Source organism: Arachis stenosperma, chromosome 1, assembly GCF_014773155.1.
Source record: "Arachis stenosperma cultivar V10309 chromosome 1, arast.V10309.gnm1.PFL2, whole genome shotgun sequence".
Lineage (NCBI taxonomy): Eukaryota > Viridiplantae > Streptophyta > Magnoliopsida > Fabales > Fabaceae > Arachis > Arachis stenosperma.
The window spans coordinates 51,638,939-51,652,784 of record NC_080377.1 but is presented as its reverse complement, the minus strand read 5'-3'; the positions used below and the strand labels follow the sequence as shown (position 1 = coordinate 51,652,784).

At 39.9% G+C, this 13,846-nt stretch overlaps 1 non-coding gene across 1 annotated transcript; it reads left to right on the top strand.

The window, feature by feature from the left end:
- Positions 1-2,332: 2,332 nt before the first annotated feature.
- LOC130951687 (small nucleolar RNA R71) lies at positions 2,333-2,440 on the top strand. The gene has a single exon (XR_009074068.1). It is a non-coding gene; the product is annotated as a small nucleolar RNA R71 (small nucleolar RNA).
- The last annotated feature ends 11,406 nt before the right edge of the window (positions 2,441-13,846 follow it).

The following is a 13,846-nucleotide window of genomic DNA, read 5'->3' as shown; positions in this document are numbered from 1 at the left end:
CCGCCATCAGTTCTGCCTATACCACGAAGACTCTGATCTCACGGAATGGCTGGCTCGTTTGTCAGGCGAGCACTCGGTTGTCAGGCGATCAACCATGCATCGTGTATCAGAATCCAAGAGATAAACACTAGAGCCTCGTTTGCTTGTAGAACAAGAGTGGTTGTCAGTCACTTTGTTCATGAGTGAGAATGATGATGAGCGTCACATAATCATCACATTCATCAAGTTCTTGAGTGCGAATGAATATCTTAGAACAAAACAAGTGGAATGAATAGAAGACAATAGTAATTGCATTAATACTCGAGGTACAGCAGAGCTCCACACCTTAATCTATGGTGTGTAGAAACTCCACCGTTGAAAATAAGAACAAGGTAAGAACAAGGTCTAGGCATGGCCGTGAGGCCAGCTCCCAAAGTGATCAAAAGATCTAAAGAACAAAAGATTCCAAAGATCAGAAGATGAAAATACAATAGTAAAAGGTCCTATATATAGGAAACTAGTAGCCTAGGGTGTACAGAGATGAGTAAATGACATAAAAATCCACTTCCGGGCCCACTTGGTGTGTGCTTGGCTGAGCAATGAAGCATTTTCGTGTAGAGACTCTTCTTGGAGTTAAACGCCAGCTTTTATGCCAGTTTGGGCGTTTAACTCCCATTTAGGTGCCAGTTCCGGCGTTTAACGCTGGGAAATCTGAAGGTGACTTTGAACGCCGGTTTGGGCCATCAAATCTTGAGCAAAGTATGGACTATCATGTATTGCTGGAAAGCCCAGGATGTCTACTTTCCAACGCCGTTGAGAGCGCGCCAATTGGGCTTCTGTAGCTCCAGAAAATCCACTTCGAGTGCAGGGAGGTCAGAATCCAACAGCATCTGCAGTCCTTTTCAGTCTCTAGATCAGATTTTTGCTCAGGTCCCTCAATTTCAGCCAGAAAATACCTGAAATCACAGAAAAACACACAAACTCATAGTAAAGTCCAGAAAAGTGAATTTTAACTAAAAACTCAACTCAAACTACTAAAAACATACTAAAAACAATGCCAAAAAGCGTACAAATTATCCGCTCATCACATCTCTAGTGAGATTTTTGCAGCTTGTACCTCAAAGATCCCTAGCTTCTCCATTACAGAGAGAGGCATGAGGTTTACACTTGACCCTAAGTCACACAGAGCCTTCTTAAAGGTCATGGTGCCTATGGTACAAGGTATTGAAAACTTCCCAGGATCTTGTCTCTTTTGAGGTAATCTCTTCCTAGACAAGTCATCCAGTTCTTTAGTGAGCAAAGGAGGTTCGTTCTCCCAAGTCTCATTACCGAATAACTTGTCATTTAGCTTCATGTTTGCTCCAAGGTACTTGGCAACTTGCTCTTCAGTGACATATTCATCCTCTTCAGAGGAAGAATATTCATTAGAGCTCATGAATGGCAGAAGTAAATCAAATGGAATCTCTATGGTCTCAGTGTGACCCTCAGATTCCCATGGTTCCTCATTAGGGAACTTAGTGGAAGCCAGTGGACGTCCATTGAGGTCTTCCTCAGTGGCGTTCACGGCCTCTTCATCCTCTCCGAATTCGGCCATGTTGATGGCCTTGCACTCTCCTTTTGGATTTTCTTCTGTATTGCTTGGAAGAGTACTAGGAGAGAGTTCAGTAATTTTCTTGCTCAGCTGTCCCACTTGTGCCTCCAAGTTTCTAATGGAGGACCTTGTTTCAGTCATGAAACTTTGAGTGGTTTTGATTAGATCAGAGACCATGGTTGCTAAGTCAGAGTGGTTCTGCTTAGAATTCTCTGTCTGTTGCTGAGAAGATGATGGAAAAGGCTTGCTATTGCTAAACCTGTTTCTTCCACCATTATTGTTGTTGAAACCTTGTTGAGGTCTCTGTTGATCCTTCCATGAGAGATTTGGATGGTTTATCCATGAAGAATTATAGGTGTTTCCATAGGGTTCTCCCATGCAATTCACCTCTTCCATTGAAGAGTTCTCAGGATCATAAGCTTCTTCTTCAGATGAAGCATCCTTAGTACTGCCTGGTGCATTTTGCATTCCAGACAGACTTTGAGAAATCAAATTGACTTGCTGAGTCAATATCTTGTTCTGAGCCAATATGGCATTCAGAGTATCAATCTCAAGAACTCCTCAATTCTGATTCGTCCCATTGTTCACATGATTCCTTTCAGAAGTGTACATGAATTGGTTATTTGCAACCATTTCAATTAGTTCTTGAGCTTCTGTAGGCGTCTTCTTCAGATGAAGAGATCCTCCAGCAGAGCTATCCAAAGACATCTTGGATAGTTCAGAGAGTCCATAATAGAAAATACCTATGATGCTCCATTCAGAAAGCATGTCAGAAGGACATTTTCTGATCAATTGTTTGTATCTTTCCCAAGCTTCATAGAGGGATTCTCCTTCCTTCTGTCTGAAGGTTTGGACTTTCACTCTAAGCTTACTCAATTTTTGAGGTGGAAAGAACTTTGCCAAGAAGGCATTGACTAGCTTCTCCCAAGAGTTCAGGCTTTCTTTAGGTTGTGAGTCCAACCATATCCTAGCTCTGTCTCTTACAGCAAAAGGGAATAGCATAAGTCTATAGACCTCAGGGTCAACCCCATTAGTCTTGACAGTGTCAAAGATTTGCAAGAATTCAGCTAAAAACTAATGAGGATCTTCCAATGGAAGTCCATGGAACTTGCAATTCTGTTGCATTAGAGAAACTAATTGAGGCTTAAGCTCAAAGTTGTTTGCTCCAATGGCAGAGATAGAGATGCTTCTCCCATAGAAGTCGGGACTAGGTGCAGTAAAGTCACCCAGCACCTTCCTTGCATTGTTGGCATTGTTGTTGTTTTCGGCTACCATGGGTTCTTCTTCTTTGAAGATTTCTGTTAGGTCCTCTACAGAGAGTTGTGCCTTAGCTTCTCTTAGCTTTCGCTTCAAGGTCCTTTCAGGTTCAGGGTCAGCCTCAACAAGAATGCTTTTGTCTTTGCTCCTGCTCACATGAAAGAGAAGAGAACAAGAAAATGTGGAATCCTCTATGTCACAGTATAGAGATTCCTTGAGGTGTCAGAGGAACAGAAAAATAAAAGGAAGAGGTAGAAGAATTCGAACTTAGTGAGATAGAGTTCGAATTGTGCATTTAGGAGGAGTGGTACTCCATAAATAGAAGGATGTGAGAAGAGGGGAAGAGATTTTTCGAAAATAAATTAAAAAGATTTTAAAAACATTTTGAAAAACACAAATTGATTTTCGAAAACCAAGAGTGGAAAAGAAATCAAGTGATTTTTGAAAAAGATTTTGAAATTGAAAATCAAAAAGATATGATTGAAAAGTATTTTGAAAAAGATATGATTAAGAAGATATGATTGAAAACTTTTTTTTTTGAAAAAGATGTGATTTAAAAGTTATGGTTTTAAAAAGATTTGATTGAAAAGATATGATTTGAAAAAGATTTGATTTTGAAAAATTTTGAAAACCTGAAAAAAAAATTTGAATTAAAAACAGAATCTTCCCTCTTGTGCCATCCTGGCATTAAACGCCCAGAATGGTATCCATTCTGGCGTTTAACGCCCAAAATGCTACCCTTTTGGGCGTTAAACGCCCAGCCAGGTATCCTGGCTGGCGTTTAAATGCCAGTTTTTCCTTCTTCACTGGGTGTTTTGAACGCCCAGCTTTTTTTGTATAATTCCTCTGCTGCATGTACTGAATCTTCAGTTCCCTGTATTATTGACTTGAAAACAGAACCAAGATCAAATAAACAATGCATGCAAGACACCAAACTTAAAATGAGACTCTAGACTCAACAAGAAACATAAAATATTTTTGGTTTTTATGATTTTGTAATTTTTTTGGTTTTTTTTGAAAATTAAGTGGAAAAGAAAATAAAGGTATCAAAATTCTTAATGAGAATTCCAGGAATCATGCAATGTTAGTCTAAAACTTCAGTCTAAAGGAATTAGACATGGATAGCCAAGCTTCAGCAGGACATTGCATTCAAGAGCTAAATTGATGAGAATCAATCAGCTTTGGTGATGATAAGAACATCACCTTGAAACACTAGAATTCATTCTTAAGAACTCTGAAAAATACCTAATCTAAGCAACAAGATGAACCGTCAGTTGTCCATACTCGAAACAATCCCCGGCACGGCGCCAAAAACTTGGTGCACGAAATTGTGATCACTACTTTTCACAACTCAAATAATCCCTAGTAATGGCCCCAAAGACTTGGTGCTCAATGCCATGGCATAAACACAACTTCGCACAACTAACCAGCAAGTGCACAGGGTTGTCCAAGTAATAAATCTTACGCGAGTAAGGGTCGATCCCACGGAGATTGTTGGTATGAAGCAAGCTATGGTAACCTTGTAAATCTTAGTCAGGCAGACTCAAATGGTTATGGAGGATATACGAATAAAACATAAAGATAAAGATAGAGATACTTATGTAATTCATTGGTGAGAACTTCAGATAAGCGAATGGAGATGCTTTGTCCCTTCCGTCTCTCTGCTTTCCTACTGTCTCCATCCAATCCTTCTTACTCCTTTCCATGGCAAGCTGTATGTTGGGCATCACCGTTGTCAATGGCTACAGTCCCGTCCTCTCAGTGGAAATGTTCAACGCACCCTGTCACAGCACGGCTATCCAGCTGTCGGTTCTCGATCATGTCGGAATAGAATCCAGTGATTCTTTTGCGTCTGTCACTAACGCCCCACAATCGCGAGTTTGAAGCTCGTCACAGTCATTCAATCATTGAATCCTACTCAGAATACCACAGACAAGGTTTAGACCTTCCGGATTCTCTTGAATGCCGCCATCAATTCTAGCTTATACCACGAAGATTCCAATTAAAGAATCCAAGAGATAAACATTCAAGCCTTGTTTGCTTGTAGAACGGGAGTGGTAGTCAGGCACGCGTTCATAAGTGAGAATGATGATGAGCGTCATATAATCATCACATTCATCAAGTTCTTGAGTGCGAATGAATATCTTGGAATAAGAACAAGCTGAATTGAATAGAAGAACAATAGTAATTGCATTAATACTCGAGGTACAACAGAGCTCCACACCTTAATCTATGGTGTGTAGAAACTCCACCGTTGAAAATACATAAGAACAAGGTTCAGGCATGGCCGTGAGGCCAGCCCCCAATAATCTAAGAACTAGACGTCCAAAGATGATCTAGAGATCTAAAGTGATCAAAAGATACAAAATGATCAAAAGATGAAAATACAATAGTAAAAGGTCCTACTTATAGAGAACTAGTAGCTTAAGGTTTACAAAGATGAGTAAATGACAGAAAAATCCACTTCCGGGCCCACTTGGTGTGTGCTTGGGCTGAGCATTGAAGCATTTTCGTGTAGAGACTCTTCTTGGAGTTAAACGCCAGCTTTTGTGCCAGTTTGGGCGTTTAACTCCCATTCTTGTGCCAGTTCCGGCGTTTAACGCTCGGCATTCTTGAGCTGATTTGGAACGCCGGTTTGGGCCATAAAATCTCGGGCAAAGTATGGACTATTATACATTGCTGGAAAGCCCAGGATGTCTACTTTCCAACGCCGTTGAGAGCGCGCCAATTAGGCTTCTGTAGCTCCAGAAAATCCACTTCGAGGGCAGGGAGGTCAGAATCCAACAGCATCTGCAGTCCTTTTCAGTCTCTGAATCAGATTTTTGCTCAGGTCCCTCAATTTCAGCCAGAAAATACCTGAAATCACAGAAAAACACACAAACTCATAGTAAAGTCCAGAAAAGTGATTTTTAACTAAAAACTAATAAAAATATACTAAAAACTAACTAAATCCTACTAGAAACATACTAAAAACAATGCCAAAAAGCGTATAAATTATCCGCTCATCACTTTCCAAAGAAGTGTTAAGCTGCTCCCAATAATTGTGTGGAGGAAATTGCATCCCTTGAGGCATCTCAGGGATTTCTTGATGAGGGATTTCCCCATGCTCTTGTTGAGTGTCATGAATGGGCTCTCTAGTTTGCTCCATCCTCTTCTTAGTAATGGGCTTGTCCTCTTCAATGAGGATGTCTCCCTCTATGGCAATCCCAGCTGAATAGCAAAGGTGACATATAAGACGAGGAAAGGCTAATCTTACCAAAGGTGAGGGCTTGTCAGCCACCTTGTAGAGTTCTAGAGGTATGATTTCATGAACTTCTACTTTCTTTGCAATCATGATACTATGGATCATGATGGCCCGATCCACAGTTGTCTCAGATCAGTTGCTAGTGGGAATGATAGAGCATTGGATGAACTCCAACCATCCTCTAGCCACAGGCTTAAGATCCAGTCTTCTCAATTGAACCGGGTTGCCTCTTGAGTCTCTTTTCTATTGAGCTCCTTCTACACATATGTCCATGAGGACTTGGTCCAACCTTTGATCAAAGTTGATCCTTCTGGTGTAGGGGCGTGCATTTTCTTCCATCATTGGCAAGTTGAACGCTAGCCTCACATTTTCCAGACTGAAATCTAAGTATTTCTCCCAAACCATTGTAAGCCAATTCTTTGGGTTTGGGTTCATACCTTGATCATGGTTCCTTGTGATCCATGCATTTGCATAGAACTCTTGAACCATTAAGATTCCGACTTGTTGAATGGGGTTGGCAAGAACATCCCAACCTCTTCTTCGGATCTCTTGTCGGATCTCCGGATATTCGCCCTTTTTGAGCCTAAAAGGGACCTTAGGGATCACCTTCTTCTTGGCCACAACTTCACAGAAGTGGTCTTGAGGGACCTTTGAGATGAATCTCTCCATCTCCCATGACTCAGAGGTGGAGGCAGTTGCCTTCTCTTTCCTCTTTCTAGAGGTTTCTCTGGCCTTAGGTGCCATAATTAGTTATGGAAAAACAAAAAGTAATGCTTTTACCACACTAAACTTAAAATATTTGCTCGTCCTCGAGCAAAAGATGAAAGAAAGATGTAGAAGAAGAAGAAAATGGAGGAGATGAAAGGTGTGTATGATGTGTGAAAATGAGGAGTGGAAAGGGGTATTTATAGGAAAAGGGAAGGAGAATGGCCTAAAGGTTTGAGTGGGTTTGGGAGGGAGATAGTTTTGAATTTTGAAGGTGGGTGAGGGGTTTTGGGGAAGAGTTAAGGAAGTGATTGGTGAAGGATATTTGGGGAAGAGATATGGAGGTGATTGGTGAAGGGTATTTGGGGAAGAGTGTTGTAGAAAGGTGTGAAGAGGAGAGAGAGTGAGTTGAGGTTGATGGGGATCCTGTGGGGTCCACAGATCCTGAGGGGTCAAGAAATTCTCATTCCTACTCTAATTGGGCATTCAAAACGCCTTAGAGTGCAATTCTGGCGTTTAAACGCCAGTCTGCTGCCCTGTTCTTGCGTTTAAACGCAAGTTTTCCTTCCTGTTCTGGCATCTAAATGCCAGTTTGTTGCCCTGTTCTGGCGTTTAAATGCCAGTCTGGTGCCCTATTTTGGCGTTTAAATGCCCAGAAAGGTGCCAGATTGGGCGTTTAAACGCCTATTTTGCTACTGATGAGCGGATAATTTATACGCTTTTTGGCATTGTTTTTATATAGTTTTTAGTAAGTTTGAGCTACTCTTAGGGATGTTTTCATTAGTTTTTATGTTAAATTCACATTTCTGGACTTTACTATGAGTTTGTGTGTTTTTCTGTGATTTCAGGTAAATTCTGACTGAAATTGAGGGATTTGAGCAAAACTCTGAAAAAGGCTGACAAAAGGACTGCTGATGCTGTTGGATTCTGACCTCCCTGCACTCAAAATGGATTTTCTGGAGCTACAGAACTCTAAATGGCGCGCTCTCAACGGCGTTGGAAAGTAGACATCCAGGGCTTTCCAGCAATATATAATAGTCCATACTTTATTCGAAGAATGACGACGTAACTTGGCGTTAAACGCCAAGTTCATGCTGCTGTCTGGAGTAAAACGCCAGAAAAACGTCATGATCCGGAGTCAAACGCCCAAAACACGTCATAACCTGAAGTTTGACGCCAAGAAATGCCTCTACACGTGGATTGATCAAGCTCAGTCCAAACACACACCAAGTGGGCCCCGGAAGTGAATTTATGCATCAATTACTTACTTATGTAAACCCTAGTAGCTAGTCTAGTATATATAGGACCTCTTACTATTGTATTAGACATCCTGGATTGTATTTTCTATCCTGTGATCACGTTTAGGGGGCTGGCCATTCGGCCATGCCTGAACCTCTTGCTTATGTATTTTCAACGGTGGAGTTTCTGCACACCATAGATTAAGGGTGTGGAGCTCTGCTATACCTCAAAGATTAATGAAGTTCTATTTTCTTTTATTCAACTCTCTTTTATTCTTATTCCAAGATATTCATTCGTACCCAAGAACATGATGAATGTAATGAGTTAGATAACCCTCATTACTATTCTCACTTATGAACGCGCGTGATTGACAACCACTTCCGTTCTACATGCAACAAGGCTTGAATGTGTATCTCTTAGATTCCCCAACAGAATCTTCGTGGTATAAGCTAGATAGATGGCGGCATTTATCTGGATCCGGAAAGTCCAACCTTGTCTGTGGTGTTCCGAGTAGGATCCTGGGAATCCGGAAAGTCTCACCTTGTCTGTGGTATTCCGAGTAGGATTCCGTTCATGAATGACTGTGACGTGCTTCAAACTTTAACCTGCTGGGCGTTAGTGACAAACGCAAAAGAGGGATTCTATTCCAGTAGGAGCGGGAACCAACCGGTGATTGGCCGTACTGTGACAGAGTGCGTGCATTAGCTTTCACTGCGAGGATGGGATGTAGCTATCAACCATGGGTGATTCCTCCAGACTGGTTAGCTGTGCGAGTGACAGCCGCACAGGTTATTTCCCCGAGAGGAATGAAAGTAGCCACAGCTGATAGTGAACCCCTATACAAAGCTTGCCATGGAAAGGAGTAAGAAGGATTGAGTAGAAGGAATAGGAGATCAGGCGTCCGAGAGCTCTACAGCATCTCCATTCCGCTTATCTGAAATTCCTACCAATGAATCTACATAAGTATTTCTATCCTTTTTATTATTTATTTCTTTTTATTTTCGAAACCCATAAATCAATATTTAATCCGTCTAACTGAGATCTACAAGGTGACCATAGCTTGCTTCATACCAACAATCTCTGTGGATTCGACCCTTACTCACGTAAGGTTATTACTTGGACGACCTAGTACACTTGCTGGTTAGTTGAACGGAGTTGTGAATTCCAATAAAGAAAACCTCACACAGGTGCTGCCCCTTAGAAGCCTTCATCTCAAAATAATTTATACATGGCAGTGCCATAAATAAGCTTTCATTCAAAATCCAAGAAACATATAATGTGATCACAATTTCGTCCACCAAGTTTTTGGCGCCGTTGCCGGGGATTGTTCGAGTATGGACAACTGACGGTTCATCTTGTTGCTCAGATTAGGTAATTTTCTTTTTAAAAATCTTTTTCAAAATTTTTCTTTTCTTTTTCGTTTTCTTCAAAAATATTTTCGAAAAAAATTAATGAAAATCCAAAAAAAAAAATTTAGTAAATCATAAAAAATCAAAAATATTTTGTGTTTCTTGTTTGAGTCTTGAGTCAAATTTTAAGTTTGGTGTCAATTGCATGCTTTTAAAATTTTTCTTGCATTTTTTTCGAAAATCCTTGCATTCATAGTGTTCTTCATGATCTTCAAGTTGTTCTTGATAAGTCCTCTTGTTTGATCTTGATGATTTCTTGTTTTGTGTCTTTTCTTATTTTTCATGTGCATTTTTGCATTCATATTTTCCATGCATTAAAGATTTCTAAGTTTGGTGTCTTGCATGTTTTCTTTGCATCAAAAATTTTTCAAAATTATGTTCTTGATGTTCATCATGATCTTCATAGTGTTCTTGGTGTTCATCTTGACATTCATAGCATTCTTGCATGCATCTTGTGTCTTGATCCAAAATTTTCATGTTTTGGGTCATTTTTGTGTTTTTCTTTAAAAATTTAAAAATCAAAAATATCTTTTCCTTATTTCCCTCCAAATTTCGAAATTTTGGGATTGACTTGGTCAAAAATTTTCAAAATTAGTTATTTCTTACAAGTCAAGTCAAAATTTCAATTTTAAAAATCATATCTTTTTCAATTTATTTTATTTTCGAAAATTTCAAAAACATTTTTCAATTTATTTTCAAAATCTTTTTCTTATCTTTATATGTAATTTTCGAAAATTCACTAATAATTAATGTGATTGGTTCAAAAATTTGAAGTTTGTTACTTTCTTGTTAAGAAAAGTTCAATCTTTAAGTTCTAGAATCTTATCTTGTAGTTTCTTGTTAGTGAAGTAAATAATTTCAAAATTTTTGAATTAAATCTTTTTTATCTTTTATTTGATCTTTTTCAAAAAAATTTTATCTTTTTCAAAATTTGATTTCAAATATCTTATCTAACTTCTTATCTTCTTATCTTTTTCAAAATTGATTTTCAAATCTTTTTCAATCAACTAACTACTTGTTGTTTGTTTCTTATCTTTTTCAAAACCACCTAACTACTTTTCCCTCTCTAATTTTCGAAAATTCTCCCTCTCTTTTTCAAAAATTCTTTTTGTTTTAAATCTTAATTTTAATTATGTTTTGTCTATAATTTTCGAAAATGACTAACCTTCTTTTCAAATTTATTTTCGAATTCTTCCTTCTCTTCTCCTCTTCTATTTAATTAATTAATTACTAACACTTCTCTTCACCTCTCTTCCTCCATAAATCCGAAACCTTCTATCCCTCTTCTTCTACCCCTTTCTTCTTCTACTAACATAAAGGAATCTCTATACTGTGACATAGAGGATTCCTTTTTCTTTTCTTGTTTTCTTCTCTTTCATATGAGCAGGAACAAGGATAAAGGCACTCTTGTTGAAATTGATCCAGAACCTGAAAGGACTCTGAAGAGAAAATTAAGAGAAGCTAAATTACAACAATCCAGAAACAACCTCTCAGAAACATTAGCACAAGAGGTGATGGCTGAAAATAATAATAATAATGCAAGGAGAATGCTTGGTGACTTCACAAAGCCAACATCCAAGTTTGATGGAAGAAGCATCTCCATTCCTGCCATTGGAGCCAATAACTTTGAGCTTAAGCCTCAACTAGTTGCTTTAATGCAACAAAACTGCAAGTTTTATGGACTTCCATCTGAAGATCCTTACCAGTTTTTAACTGAGTTCTTGCAGATCTGTGACACTGTAAAGACAAATGGAGTTAATCCTGAAGTCTACAGACTCTTGCTTTTCCCTTTTGCTGTAAGAGACAGAGCTAGAGTATGGTTGGATTCACAACCCAAGGATAGCCTGGACTCATGGGATAAGCTTGTCACTGCATTCTTGGATAAATTCTTTCCTCCTCAAAAGCTGAGCAAGCTGAGAGTGGATGTTCAAACCTTCAAACAAAAAGATGGTGAATCCCTCTATGAAGCTTGGGAAAGATACAAGCAGCTGACCAAGAGATGTCCATCTGACATGTTTTCAGAATGGACCATACTAGATATATTCTATTATGGCCTCTCTGAATTTTCGAAAATGTCATTGGACCATTCTGCAGGTGGATCTATTCACCTGAAGAAAACGCCTGAAGAGGCTCAAGAACTCATTGACATGGTTGCAAACAACCAGTTTATGTACACCTCTGAGAGGAATTCCGTGAACAATGGGGTACCTCAGAAGAAAGGAGTTCTTGAAATTGATGCTCTGAATGCCATATTGGCTCAGAACAAAGTGTTGACTCAACAGGTCAACATGATCTCTAAAAATCTGAATGGATTGCAACATGCATCCAATAGTACGAGAGAGGCAGCTTCTGAAGAAGCTTATGATCCTGAAAACCCTGCCATGGCAGAGGTTAATTACTTAGGTGAACCTTATGGAAACACCTATAACTCATCATGGAGAAATCATCCAAATTTCTCCTGGAAGGATCAACAAAAACCTCAACAAGGTTTTAACAATGGTGGACGTAACAGGCTGAATAATAGTAAGCCATATCCATCATCTTCTCAGCAACAGACAGAGAACTCTGAACAAAATACTGCTAATTTAGCCAATATAGTCTCTGATCTGTCAAAAGCCACTTTCAGTTTCATGAATGAAACAAGATCCTCCATTAGAAATTTGGAGGCACAAGTGGGCCAGCTGAGTAAGAAAGTCATTGACACTCCTCCCAGTACTCTCCCAAGCAATACAGAAGAGAATCCAAAAGGAGAGTGCAAGGCCATTGATTTAATCAAAGTGGCCGAATGCACCAAGGAGGAGGAGGACGAAAATCCCAGTGAGGAAGACCTCCTGGGACGTTCCTCAAGCAAGAAGGAGTTTCCTGTTAAGGATCCTGAGGAATCTGAGGCCCATCTAGAGACCATAGAAATTCCTTTAATTCTCCTTCTGCCATTCATGAGCTCTGAAGAATATTCATCCTCTGAAGAGAATGAAGATGTGACTGGAGAGCAAGTTGCTCAATACTTAGGAGCTATCATGAAGCTGAATGCCAAGCTGTTTGGTAATGAGACTTGGGAAATTGAGCCTCCCTTGCTCATTAGTGAACTAGATACTTGGATTCAGAGAACTCTACCTCAAAAGAAACAAGATCCTGGCAAGTTCTTAATACCTTGCACCATTGGCACCATGAGCTTTGAAAAAGCTCTATGTGATCTTGGGTCAGGGATAAATCTTATGCCACTCTCTGTAATGGAGAAGCTGGGAATCATTGAGGTACAACCTGCCTTGTTCTCATTACAATTGGCAGATAAGTCCATAAGACAAGCTTATGGAGTAGTGGAGGACGTGCTAGTAAAGGTTGAAGGCCTTTACATCCCCACTAATTTCATAATCCTAGACACTAGGAAGGAAGATGATGAATGCATCATCCTAGGAAGACCTTTCCTAGCCACAGCAGGAGCTGTGATAGATGTCAACAGAGGAGAATTAGTCCTTCAATTGAATGGGGAATACCTTGTGTTTCAGGCACATGGCTATCCCTCTGTGACAAAAGAGAGTAAGCATGAAGAGCTTCTCTCAGTTCAAGGTCAAGAAGAACCCACACAGTCAAACTCTAAGTTTGGTGTTGTGAAGCCACAACCAAACTCTAAGTTTGGTGTCCAAACCCCATATCCAAACTCTAAGTTTGGTGTTGGGAATACCACACTTAAGTTGACCTAATAACCTTGTGGCTCCATGAGAGCCACTGTCAAGCTATTGACATTAAAGAAGCGCTTGTTGGGAGGCAACCCAATTTTATTTATCTAATTTTATTCTATTTTGTTTTGGTGTTATTTTTGTGTTGAATTAGGTACATGATCATGAGGAGCCACGAAAAAAATAAAAAAAAATTAAAAACAGAGTCAAAAACAGAAGAAAAAAAATTTTTCACCCTGGAGGACGCACGGGCTGGCGTTCAGCGCCCAGAAGGAGCATCTGGCTGGCGTTCAACGCCAGAACAGAGCATCTTTCTGGCGCTGAACGCCCAAAACAAGCTACATCCTGGCGTTTAACGCCAGAATGCGCACAAAGAGGACAATCTGGCGCTGAACGCCAGAAACAAGCTTGAAACTGGCGTTCAACGCCAGAAACAAGCATTACATGGGCGTTTAACGCCCAGAACATGCACCAATGGGCGTTTGAACGCCAGAATTGAGCATGAAGGCAATTTACACGCCTATAGGGTGAAGGAATGATATTTCTTTCACCTCAGGATCTGTGGACCCCACAAGATTCCTACCTCAGGATCTGTGGACCCCACAGGATCCCCACCTACCTTTTCTTTTAATCCTATTCACACTCTCCCAATCCAAATCTCATTCCCAATGTCACCCTTCCCAAAAACCTTCACCAATCACCTCAACTCCTCTTCCCAATTACCCCATTCCCCATAAACCCCACC